This window comes from Callithrix jacchus, chromosome 11 (genome assembly GCF_049354715.1).
Source record: "Callithrix jacchus isolate 240 chromosome 11, calJac240_pri, whole genome shotgun sequence".
Classification (NCBI taxonomy): Eukaryota; Metazoa; Chordata; class Mammalia; order Primates; family Cebidae; genus Callithrix; species Callithrix jacchus.
In genome coordinates, this window is record NC_133512.1 from 47,331,723 (window position 1) to 47,345,152 (window position 13,430).

The 13,430-nt window shown below is 38.0% G+C and overlaps 1 non-coding gene across 1 annotated transcript; it reads right to left on the reverse strand.

Moving 5' to 3' along the window:
• Nucleotides 1-12,053: 12,053 nt before the first annotated feature.
• LOC118143913 (U6 spliceosomal RNA) lies at nt 12,054-12,160 on the reverse strand. Its single transcript, XR_004728398.1, has one exon. It is a non-coding gene; the product is annotated as a U6 spliceosomal RNA (small nuclear RNA).
• Nucleotides 12,161-13,430: the final 1,270 nt, after the last annotated feature.

Consider the following 13,430-nt stretch of genomic DNA (forward strand, 5'->3'; position numbering starts at 1 on the left):
TAGCATGCACATAAAGCCCCTGATTGGTCTGACTTACACCACCTCCTTTCTACCGATTCTTTTCCTAGGTACCCCATGCTCACTCTTCAAGACCCAAATTAATAATTATCTTCTCTGAAAATTCACTAACAATAAGCTTATCTGAATCAGGTTTGCTAACCACAGCACCTTGCAGTTTCTTCTGTCTTAGAACTTATCCTTGTAAATTGTAATTGACTGAATATTTCTCTTCATCTCCACCATTCTGTGAACAACCGAAGGAAAGTGGCTGTTGTTCTCATTTCTGCACACCCCATTTGAAACAAACAAGCAATCAAAATGCTTGAGAAAGAAGGAAAATAGGGCAATTTTAAAAAGAGAGTGCTAATTACACACATGCACATGCACATTTATTGCAGCACTGTCCACAATAGCAAAGACTTGGAACCAACCCAAATGCCCAACAGTGGTAGACTGGAAAAAGAAAATGTGGCACATATACACCATGAAATACTATGCAGTCATAAAAAGGATGAGTTCACGTCCTTTGCAGGGATGTGGAAGAAGTTGGAAGCCATCATTCTCAGCAAACTGACACAAGAACAGAAAACCAAACACCACATGTTCCCACTCATAAGTGGGAGTTGAACAATGAGAATACACAGACACAGGGAGGAAAACATCACACTCCAGGAGCCTGTCAGTGGGTGGGGGGCTAGGGGAGGGTATTTGGAAAAATACCTAAGGTAGATGACAGGGTGATGGATGCAGCCAACCACCATGGCATGTGTATACCTATGTAACAAATCTGCACATTCTGTACATTTATCCCAGAACTTAAGAGTATAATTTTTAAAAAATTATGTAACTGTGTCTTTTTACCACAAAGGACAATGAGGGCTTCCAGCTGAAAATTTACCATAATAAAGAAGGGGTTTTGACCTGTGTTCCAGATAGGAATGTTGCTTCTGGATCCCATATTTGGTCAGACTTGAAACTCATCCTTATTAAATCACTCTTGCACTCTGAGCATGTCTGGAGAAATAGCTTTATATACGTGCATTTGAAATAGATTGAATGTTAGTGTTCCCTCAAAATTCATATGCTGAAGTTCTAACCACCAAGGCAATGGTATTAGGAGGTGGGACCTTCGGGAGGTAATTTGGTTATGCGGGTAGAGCCCTCATGAGTAGGATTAGTGATAAAAGGGACCCCAGAGAGCTCTCTAGTCCTCTTTCCACCACATGAGGATAGATCAAGAAGTTGGAAGTACACTTGCATACCTGAAGAGGACCCTCAACAGAACTCAACCATGCTGGAACCCTGAACTTGAAATTCCAGCCTCCAGGAGCATAAGAAACAAATTTCTGTTGTTTACAAGCCATCCATCTATGGTACTTTGTTATAGAATCCTGAACTAACTACAGTAGCATTCAGAGAGTTAAACTATTGTAACTGATAAAAATGAGGGCCCAAGTAATGTTATCCTAGGTCTCTTCCTTCTGAGTGTTATACAGAGGAAAGACATGTTCTCCTCGTCACTGAGATGAAACCTCATGGGTGGACAAAACCAGTGCAAAAAATAGCAGTGATAGTGATGAAATCAGCAAGGGAAGCAAATGGACTGGGAGAAACAGAAATTTTAAATAAGTCATATCTCTGTGAATCTCCTGGGGCACTTGAGGCTGCTTACAGTCACTTAAGGAGACTGGGCTCCAACGAACTGGTAAGTACCTGATGGGATATACCTGACAGATAAAGTTATCTGGGTATCAGCTTTAGTAGGATTCACACCAAAGCTATGAATTTCTGTTTCTTCTAAAATAACTGACTCACGGTTATGTGTAAGCAGTCCCAGCAAGTCAGTGGAAATAGAAACCTTGCAAGTAAAATGGCTGAGGTTTTAAAGTCATTGAAATTTGGTCATAAATACAAATGCAATTCCATTCTATCCACAGGCTTATAAAGCACAGGAGACATTTGGTAACGAAAATATCAAAGTACAAAAGATAAATTTCAAAGGAAAAGTTTACAGCTTGTCCTCTGCAGGGCAGACGATCTATGATGCTCTTTCATCACAGTTAGTTAAATGAGGGCTCTGGCAGTGCAATGACTCAGAGATAACACCCGAAAGTTGTAACATCGATATCCTCAAATGTTTGGGTATATATGTGAGAACATAAATATTAAATGTTGAAAAAGAGCTTCAACCTGTCCTTCAAGTCTAGCCAGCTGGCTTTCCTCCATCATGCAGTGTCCTCTGCAAGATTATCCTAACGAAAAGAACAAAACTCTCAAGAAGCAATGGAATGCAGTCCTTTGTTGAAGGGGAGTGGTTTTGTTGTTACTGTTTTATTTTATCTTATAAAGAAAAAATGAATCGTTCTGACTCTACAAGAACAGATACCTCATTTGAGGCAGCTCTTACAGTATTAGGGACACAGAGCACTTCTAACCAATGAAGCCATCTACCACCCATCCAGAGTCACCACTGGTAGGTAAAAGTCAGCAATTCTTTTCTTTGAAGGAAGGCCTTGTGCTATAGGAACATTCTATTAACATTCAAGGTCTATTGCTTAATAACTCATTAAAGTAACTTTATTACCCTTTCCAATATGGCAGCTAAGGACAAGCATTTGGAATAACAAACGATGTGAGGAAGAAGTCAAGAACATTGCATACTGACTTTCTCTTTACCTACAGTTTTTATAAAAGAGGAAGGAAAGGGGAGAAAACAGTAAACAAGGAGATGAGAGGGGTCCAGAGGTAAACTGCACAGAAATAACCTGTGACATGACCACAAAGGCCATGTTAAAAATCTAAACTCTCTGAAGTATAATCAAACTTTCTATCTTTTCTTGCAAGATGACAGCCACTAGGGGAAATCTCCAAACCCTGCTTGGCTGTACACTATTTGACATAAGTACATGCCATCTTAATACACTAAAATGAAAATCCCCTTAAGATGTAAAATGTTGGTATAAAGAGGTAAATAATCATCCCTTAGCAGATACGATTAACACCTCTGACTATTTTTCTTAAGTTCAAAGAGACATTATTAGAAAATCGTAGCAGTGTGCAGTTAAGTGCGGCAGATGGCATATAGGAGTGAATGGTGTGCAATTTACAGTAAACAAATTCTTTATCTTTGACGGGTCATGGGGAGAAGTAAAACGGTCTCCAATTCAATCAGGGAATATGCTAGAAAACACTGACATGCAGATTCACTAATTATAGTGAAATGTGTTAAAAAGCTACAATTATCCCAATGGATGAAACCTTTCCCATGAAGATTAGAAAAAACAACCAGGCGTCATGAGCTGACAGCAGGATGCCATTTGTAAATGTGCCCCCAGATTGGGTGACACCTGTTCAGAGAAGAGATTCAAATCTTCAGGGCCTTAAACTTGGTCTCCTCTGGAGATAGGTACACTTCTTGATCTTATGTGTACTGTGAGCTCATCAGCTGTTTTTGTATCAAATATATGGGGAAAAACTGTAACTGACATTGCTTTCTGTCTTTAAAAAGAGAGAACTGTAACTAAGTGGGAAATAAGTTCTGTAATGTTCATTAGTTTGATCATTAAATTAATATTTCAAGTACTGCACAGTTTGATCTCTACCACTACTAAAAGGGAAAAGGGAACATATAAATATTATGAAATGAATTTTTCAAGAACAGCTTGATCATATGTTGAACTGTGGCTGTGAAAATTTATTGAACTGCAAAATAAAGGTACAAGAATGTACAATTACATAAAGTATAGGAGCCACTCAAATAATCCAGTATGCGTCTTACATCAGAGCACTCCATGAGATTTATGCGTGGCTTGGGGCATACAGAGGCCAAGGGAGACCTTCCCCTTCATCCTCTGAAGGTTTGCTGAAAATTAACTGACAAAAGGCAGATTCATAGGAAATAAAGCATACAAATTTGTTAATATCCACATGTATGCACGGGAGTCATACAAAATGTGAAAACTCAAAGGGTGGGCCAGATGGTTGACTATTTTATAGCATCTTGAGATTATAGAAAGAATAGGGGCTTGGAGTGTGGCAAGGCAGGTTATGGGCAGGAGAGAAGAGGAAAGGCCTAGCTAGCAAGGGCAGTCTTATGATAGACAAAATCTCACCAGTAGCAGCTCTCAGAAAGAATAGATGGTAGCCTGTGGTTAAGTTAATCTTTCCTATATCTGGACAAGTGAGGGGCCGAAAAGAATGCCTGTTTATTTCCTTAACTTGGATTTTGCTCTACAGATGCAAATATGCTCCACAAAAGGCAGCCTGGCAACACTAGTCCGGTCTGCAGGCCCTCTGAATAGCTGTCTCAAAAGATGCCAAAGAGGTATATTTCAGGGTAAATATTTTTGGTTTCCTTTAAGTGTGTGAGCCTGCACGGAGATGCAATGGGATGCTTTTAATGTCATGTAAGAATTTGATCCAAAGGGACAAGATTACTGCAATGAGAAGAGTTAATCTGAATAACCCCTTAAATTCAGTGGTAGATATTAGGATACATAAAAGAAGACCTAGAATTTGAGGAGAGCAATTTACCAAACATAGAGCCTGGGAAATTTTACTGGGTTTGTACCATTTTTTGTGCGTGATATTGCCTGTAACATAACTATTGCTCAAGAAAGCTCAGGCCAGAATTTCAGTCTAGCAGCTGGTATTTGCTGCACCAGTTGTACTGTGAGTGGCTCAAGCACCCTTGGATATTGGAGGCAAATTCTGGAGCATGAGGCTATCCTAGAATGGTGGCACAGTCATTGTTTTAGATGATAGACTGACTTCTCTCACTTTAACTGGGAAGAGATTCCCAGTTCCTCAGAAACATAGAACGATGTGCCATTTACAAGACTTATTCACAAGGAGTGACTGGAAGTTGCTTGCTCTCACTTACTGTTCATCATGTCACTGACCACAGGTTCTCCCCTGAAAGAAGTTCATGACTTTGTGTTGGGCCAGTGTTTCTGGACCTGGAACAGATGTATAAAGAGATATCCACCAACTGGGCCTTAAGGTTATGTTTTTTAAAAGAATTCTATTGTATACAAACTGGTTGAGAAAAAAAAATTTAATTATTTAGATTTATAACTCACAGGCATAAGATAATTTGATTTGGGACTTTAAATGTCTTGGTGTTTAACTTAAGATTTCTGGAATTTAATTTCTTTGTGATTTTAATCTTTGAACTTTAGTTTTTCTCTGACAATTTGATAACAGTACAGATATTCGGATGTGGCCCACCTCTATATTGGTGGCATTTTTTTTTATTGGAATAGCTTTCTGTTGTCATCTAATCTCACTGCATATCCTCTGGTGAGCTGTAAGAGACCACATGTCTCAATCTAATGTGAGAAGAGAATAGAATACAGTGACCTCTAAGCAAAATCCTGGAATTAATTTAAGTAACATGCCATTTTCACTCATTTTTAAAGCCTTACATATCAAAGCCTACACAGCTCACCAGCACACTGGGAAGGCTCCACATCAGTGCCTCATTGGAATTAAGAGAATGGTGCCATGAGGGTAAGAGTACTAGCATAATACATGGGAGCTATACCCACAGGCCTGCAGAGCCAGACACCAATTTTTAGGCCAATTTACAAAACAAAAAGTTGGGTATGTGATAAGGAACTCTGCATGATTCCCTGTGGAGAGGTTCCAAGTAGGGCAAGGCTTTTTTTATTAGTTCCTTCACACACTGCTATAAAGAAATACCCAAGACAGGGCCATGTATAAAGGGAAGAGGTTTAATTGACTCAGTTTCACATGGCTGGAGAGGCCTCAGGAAACACACATTCATGGTGGACAGGGGAACAGGTACATATTACACGGTGGTGAGAGAGAGAGAGAGTGTGCGAATGACAGTAGGGAAAACCGCCTTATAAAATCATCAGATCTCGTGAGAACTCACTCACAATCACAAGAACAGCATAGGGGAAACCACCCTCATGATCCAATCACCTCCTTCCCTTGACATGTGGGGTGGTTACAGTTCAAGATGAGATTTGGGTAGGGACACAGACCCAAACCATATCACTTTTGCACCACTATTTCATCACTGCTCACCAACCCCTACTCACCCACTATTTGGTGGGAGAAACTATTAGATCAGATTTCCAAACCAGATGGAGCTTCCTTATATGTCTCTTAAACAATGAGGACCTAGTCTTCCCTAGCCATCCAAACCAGTAAGTGGGAGGCAGTGATACCGGGTAGAGCAACATCAGCAACCTCATTTGTTCCTCTTATTTAAGCCACATTCTTCAAACCAGCAATAAAAGAAATGGTATTTTCATCTTCATCTGCCTGACTTATGTAACTATTTCTCAAATGGTTCTACACTCAGGCAGAAAATAAGGGTGTTATTTATTAGCCTACTCAAATTCCTATACATTGCAATCGTCCTGGTACTGAAATTATTTTAAATATCAAAATGGGAACATTCAACACTTATGTACTTGCTCTTGGAATATCCTTTGGTTTCTAAATGCTATTTTAGAACTTTATCTTTCCAGAAACGATGAAGGTCAACTAAACATCCTTTCAAAGCTTTTATAAAAAGCTTGTTATATTTCTGGCATGAAACATAGTCACTATTTCATGGGTATTATACTTATGTTGGGAAGGAAACATTACATATACATAAATTAAATTTTTAAACTAATTTTTTTTAGATGTTTAAATTATTAGGAGCCCCATTCCATTCCACTGGATAGTTGGAAAACCCATGCTTCTTAGTTGAAGGCTGTCTTCTTTTTGGACTATAACAAACTCCCTAGCCAGCTCCATATGTGGGGAATTCCCTACTCCATGAATCTTGATGAGAGGCTCTGCCTCTCATTATTACCCATTCTTAGAAGTAAAATTCCACCCCACCCCCAGCCCTGTTTTTTTGTTGTTTTTTGTTTTTGTTTTTGTTTTTTGCTGTTGTCATTGTTTGTTTTTGGAGGTTTCCTGTAGCTACATCACATGACCTACATTCGTTTAGTAAGATGCACCTACACTAGCCTGGGCTTGGAAGCCGGGATGCAAAGAAGCAGGAGGTGTGCAGAATACAGTCTGTCAACATCGGCCATAAGGGAAATGGTTGCATCCATTTTTCAAAGGTGGCAACAAGTGAAAGAGTTCTGGCCTTGTCTCTACTGTCCACCGTTGAGCTCTGGGGCACCTCCAGGGGCAATACACATTCTCAGTACTGCTGTCTTAATGGACAAGCTCTGCAGAATGATTTGTACTTTGTCTCTGCCTATGTAGCCTCCAAGTCCAGTTTTCCAGCAGTCTCAGAGATTGTGAACCATGTAATGGCCTTTTAAAATCTCATTTCTGCTTAAATTAACCAAACATTTTATTGCTTGAAGGTAAGAATCTTGATGAATACGTTGTTTAATAACACTGTCTTGGCTTCCGTCAGCATGAATACCCTCCTGTCAGTTTAACACAACACTAAAAAAGCCACACATCTACAGCCACCTGATCTTCAACAAACTCAACAAAAACAAGCAATGGGGAAGAGACTTCCTCTTCAATATATGATACTGGCATAACTGGCTAACCATGTGCAGCAGAATGAAGCTGGAGCCCTACCTATCACTCTTATCATTATCTACAAAAATTAACTCAAAATGGACTAAAGATTTAAATGTAAGTCTTCTGACTATAAAAATCCTAGAAGAAAACTTAGGAAATAGCCTTCTGAATATCAGCCTTGACAAAGAATTTATGGCTAAGACCTCAAAAGCAATTGCAACAAAAACAAAAGTTAAGTTAAAGAGCATCTGCACAGCAAAAGAAACCATCTAGAGAATAAACAGACAACCTACAGAATGGGAGACAGTATTTCCAAACTATCCATCTAACAGGTCTAATATGCAGAATCTATAAGAAATTTTAACAAATCAACAAGGAAAAAGAAAATAACTCTATTAAAATGAGAGCAAAGGACATGAACAGAGACTTTTCAAAATAAGATGTACACATGGCCCAGAAACATGTGAAAAAATGCTCATCATTATTAAGCATCAGACAAATGCAAATCGAAATCACAGTGAGATACCATCTTACACTGGTCAGAATCGTTTTTGTTAAAATGTCCAAAAATAACAGATGTTAGTAAGGCTGTCAAGAAAAAGGGACACTTACACATTGCTGGTGAGAACGTAAATTAGGTTATCCACTGTGGAGAGTAGTTTGGCGATTTCTCAAAGAAGTGAGTTGAACTAACATTCGAACTACCCATTCCATTACTGGGTATATACTTAAAGGAGAATGAATCATTGTGCATTGTACCAACATGCATGCATATGTTCACCACAGCACTATCCAAAATAGTAATGACATGGAATCAAACCAGGTGCCCATCAATGGTTTAGATAAATAAAATGTGGTACATATACATCCTAGAATATTACACAGCCATAAAAAAAGAACAAAAGCATCTCCTTAGCTGCAACATGGATACAGCTAAAGGCAGTAATTCTAAGCAAACAACACAGGAATGAAAAACCAAATACTGCAGGTTCTCACTTTTAAGTGTGAGGTAAACATTGGGTAAACACAGACATAAAGATGGAAACAATAGACACTATGAACTACTGCGGCAAAAGAGGACTGGAAAATTGCTATTGGGTACTACGCTCACTACCTGAGTTCATTCATACCCCCAGCCTCGGCATCATGTAATATATCCTTATAACAAACCTGTACATATACCTCAATTCTAAAATAAAAACTCAAAAAGAAAAACAAGGCCTTTCAGGTAGGTCCTCAGTCTTTCATAGTTCTGCCCTCCTTTTTTTACTTCCACAAAATCTATCTAGGTCTCCAGAGTCTATTAAAATAGCTACTAATCATAGGTTGCTATTGAGCACTCTAAATATGGCTATTCTGAATTGAGATGTGGTCTAAGTGTGAAACACATGCTGAATTTCAAAGACCTAGTGCAAAAAAATGAAAGAATGTGGAATATCTCCTTAGTAATGTTTCATATTAATTACATGTTGAAATGATATTTTGGAAACAGTGAGTTAAATAAGAATTATTAAAATTAATTTCTTGTTTCTTTTTACTTTAATACAGCTACTAGAAACTTAAAAATTACAAATATGGTTTATGTTATACTTCTATTGGAAAAATATGAGGGAGCAAGTGGTCATACATTTATATATTATATTACATTATTATTCTGTTACTAATACCTAGTTCTTAAAAAATAAAATTCTTATTTTCCACAATATGATTTTATAACTAGATTATATTTTATTACCAATAGAAGGGAAAGGCGCTAATGGTTATTAAGTGTGCAGGTGCCAGGCACCATGCTATGTAATTTACCTAATCCTCATTATCTCACTGAAGGAAATATTAAAATGAGGAGATGTAAATGAGGAGATATGCTAAGAAGTTGGGTAGCTTTCCCAAGGTGATGTATCTGTTACATGGCAAGACCAGGCCAGGAACATAGATTAGTTTATCTTCCAGAAGCTCGTTTCCATTACCCTGTATGATGACACCTCTTTCCCTCCTGCCCTCATCCCACTAGCCATTCAGAGGAAAGCTTTCAAAATAAATTGACAGCCAGTGAAGCAACAAAAACTCTTTGTTTTAATATGTATATCACATTATCTCTATTTTTCTCTCAGAAAATGATATGTTCCATGTTATTTTATGGTTTACTGTTTCAGACTGTCCCAATTCCAAAACTAATGGGAGCTTAAACTTATTGGAATGAGACATTTTTAGCCAATACAATTTCTAAACTGAAAGCAATTCTCTATTACATCTTTGTTTGAGGTCTAGGTCCTCAGCTCCAAGTGAATTCAGAGCTATTTTAAAACACGTATTTTTAAGTCTGTATTTTAATCAACTGATTATCTGGTCCGTTTGGAGCCCTTTGGACCAGTATAGACAATATTTTTTTATTTAAAGAATATATGCAGATGATCAAATATTTTCCACATGTAAGTAGTTATCTACAAGATACGTATTTTTTTCTTCAACTTTTTAAGTTCAGGGGTACATGGTAGGAAGTGCAATGTCTTACCTAAGCAAATGTGTGCTATGGTGTTTGCTACACAGATCATCCCATCACCTAGGTATTAAGCCTGGCATCCATTAGCTATTTTTTCCCATGCTCTCCCTACCCTAAGTCTTACCAATAGGTCCCAGTGTGCATAGCTCCCCCCATGTGTTCATGTGTTCTCATTGTTCAGCTTCCACTTAGAAATTAGAATATGCAGTATTTGGTTTTCTGTTCCTGTGTTAGTTTGCTGAGAATAACAGCTTCCAGCTCCATCCATGTCCCTGCAAAGGACATGACCTCATTCCTTTTTATGACTGCATAGTATTCCATAGTGTATATGTACCCCATTTTCTTAATCCAGTTCATCACTGACGAACATTTGGGTTGATTCCATGTCTTTGCTATTGAAAATAATGCTGCAGTGAGCATATGCATTCACATATCTTTATAATAGAAAGATTTATAATCCTTTGACAATATATTCAGTAATGGTATTGCTGGATCAAATGGTATTTCTCTGCCTCTTGGTCTTTAAGGAATTGCCACACTGTCTTTCACAATGGCTGAAGTGATTTACACTTAAGGAATATAATTTTAATTTCTGATATATTGAAATTTCTGGAACATATTGATAATTTATGAGACCATCTGAAAGATTTTTTTTTAGTAAATAAAATGCCCAGAGCAAATGAAACCATAAAAGTCCAGGAAAAAAATTAATGCTACTACTTACAGCTGCAAAATAAACAAAATAGGTTCATTAATTTAGCTTTCATAACAGATTTTCCCCCCAAATCTGGTTCTTTATAGCCTCTGATCTTTTGCCAATTTTAGATTAATCTGCTCCATAGACATTTATTCAAAACAGTATTGTCCTTGCTATTCATACTGTGGTGACTAAAGAAGCAAGAGAGAGAGAGACCTGTAGAACCAAGGTCTCTGTTGAAATGTTCTTTTAACAAAAATCTTCAGAACCTGAGTGCCATAACCCATATAGCTCAGAAAGTTGAGAGAACTTGAGTCTGAGAAAGGCAGAAGTAGTGTCACAGCACATCTCTTGACATAATAAAATTTAGTGTATTCAATTCTTCTAAGTAGCTTCATTTGACTACTTTAAAAAAAAACTAGATGCCGTCTAAAGGGCTCTAAAATATGCTCAAAGGAGAGACATGAGACACATATATCCTAAAGCAGAGCATAGACAATGAGGTTGATAATGAGACACTCTGACTTCAAGTGCAGGAAAGATTCTTATGAACTGAAATGATCTGAGGAGGTGAAGAGGCCTTCAACAGGCATAGACATTGGGATTTCTCCATAGACATTGGGATTCTCCATAGCACATTCAGTGCTAGGGAGAATCAACAGCAAAAAGGGTCTAATTTACAAGAGGGCAGCTGGATAGAGACAGAGAGAAGAAGGCCAAGTATTCCTAAGGACAGCCAGAAATAGGAAGGGCCAGATTTTATCACTTCTATATGAAGTCCTTCTAAATTACCTTCTAAAAATACCATTAATACAGATATTGCAGAGAAAGCCAATTTGAAAGAGTAAAATGCTAAATTCCATTGCTAAGTCAACAACAGTATTAACAAGATATCAAGACTGTGTAAAGGGTTGTGGAGTCCGAGTTTTCTTATTTGCTAACTTCACCACATGTATTAAGTGCATTAGAGCAGTATGCACAGTCAAAATCCCTGAAAAGTTGCTATTTATTGGAAATATTTATCTATTAGCTTGAATCAATGTCCGCTTTTAGTTTAAATAACTTACTATGAAGTGATTATTCAGAGGTGATCACAAATATTCCAAGTAATTGGGCAAATGTAAATATGTAGAAGCAAAGAGATTACTAAAGGCATTTATCCTTAGAAGATACGCATTTTTATTTTTGTGACAAAACACATGAACTACTTGTTTGGTTTTCATTGGAATGCATCCTTTGATTAGATATAATTTCTTACAATATGTATGATTAACCTTGATCTTAACTTTTTAAAAATGTAATCAGCAGTTCTCCAAAACTCCATTCTTATTCCATGTTATATTTTTAATGGAACGCTTCACGAATTTGCGTGTCATCCTTGCACAGGGGCCATGCTAATCTTCTCTGTATTGTTCCAATTTTAGCATATGTGCTGCCGAAGTGAACACCCATGTTATTTTTATATAGTATACCCAAACAAAGAAAGTGACTGAACCAACAGCATACTGACTGGTACAGAATTTGTTGGTTCCTTTAAAATAATGTATATATTTAACCAAAATTATTGTTATGAGAAAAACCTGGGCTGGGTGCAGTGGCTCATGCCTGTAAGCCCAGTGCTTTGGGAGGCTGAGGCGGGTGGATTACCTAAGGTCAGGAGTTTGAGACCAGCCTGGCCAAGATGGCAAAACCCCATCTCTACTAAAAACACAAAAATCTCTGGGCATGCTGGTGGGCACCTGCAATCCCAGCTACTTGAGAGGCTGAGGAAGGAAAATCACTTGAACCCAGGAGGCAGAGGTTGCAGTGAGCCGAGATCACACCACTGGGTGACAAGACCAAAACTCCTTTTCAAAAAAAATTAGAAAGAAAGAAAATCCTGGGACTGTAGCATCCCTCCACCCCCCTAACAAGCTGGGAAGGAGCCAAGAGACCAAAGTCAGACATGTCCAGCTTGACCAGTAGATGAGTTTATTAGGACTTATTCAGGGTGCTCCCTGATGGCAGCAGGACAGCTCTAAGATTCACCTTGTCTCTAAGCCACCTTTAAGCTAACTTTCTGGCTCTTTGCTTACTGTGTATGTGTAATGAGACTGTTTTCATTGGTTTGTTCCCTGCTATGCTCCAGGATGTTTGGGTTCTCAGAGACACCCACTCTTAGGCTGGGCACCTGGCCATGGCTCACTGCCCAGTCTCTAGGGTTCAAACAGTGGACATACACTCTTAAGTAACCTGGTGGGAGACTTGTCACACTACAATTGTTGAGCTTTCTTTAAATTATTTTAAACACATAATCCTCCAATAAGAAATACATAAGGACTTGTTTTTTAAGGATGCTTTGGGAGGACTGGCTTTTACTTGACCACATTTTCAAAAGTAATCACTGTAACAGCTTGAAGCCTACTTACCTTTTTTCTCTTTTTCTGTTTGTTATCTAAAATTGCCTACTAAGATCATTCTTTTTTGTTTTCTGTTTTTTTAACTTTCTTAGAGATGAAGTATCACTATATTGTCCAGGCTGGTCTCGAACTCCTGGCCTCAAGTGATCTTCCCACCTCAACCTCCCAAGTAGCTGGCATGAGCCACCCTGCTCACCAAGGTCATTCCTCTAAATTAAACAAGTTTGAAAAAAAGAGAGACTTAGGAATTTTAAGAGCATTACAACTGGAGTGATGCTTGATAATTCCTTATGGTACATTATAATAGACAAGAAAATTA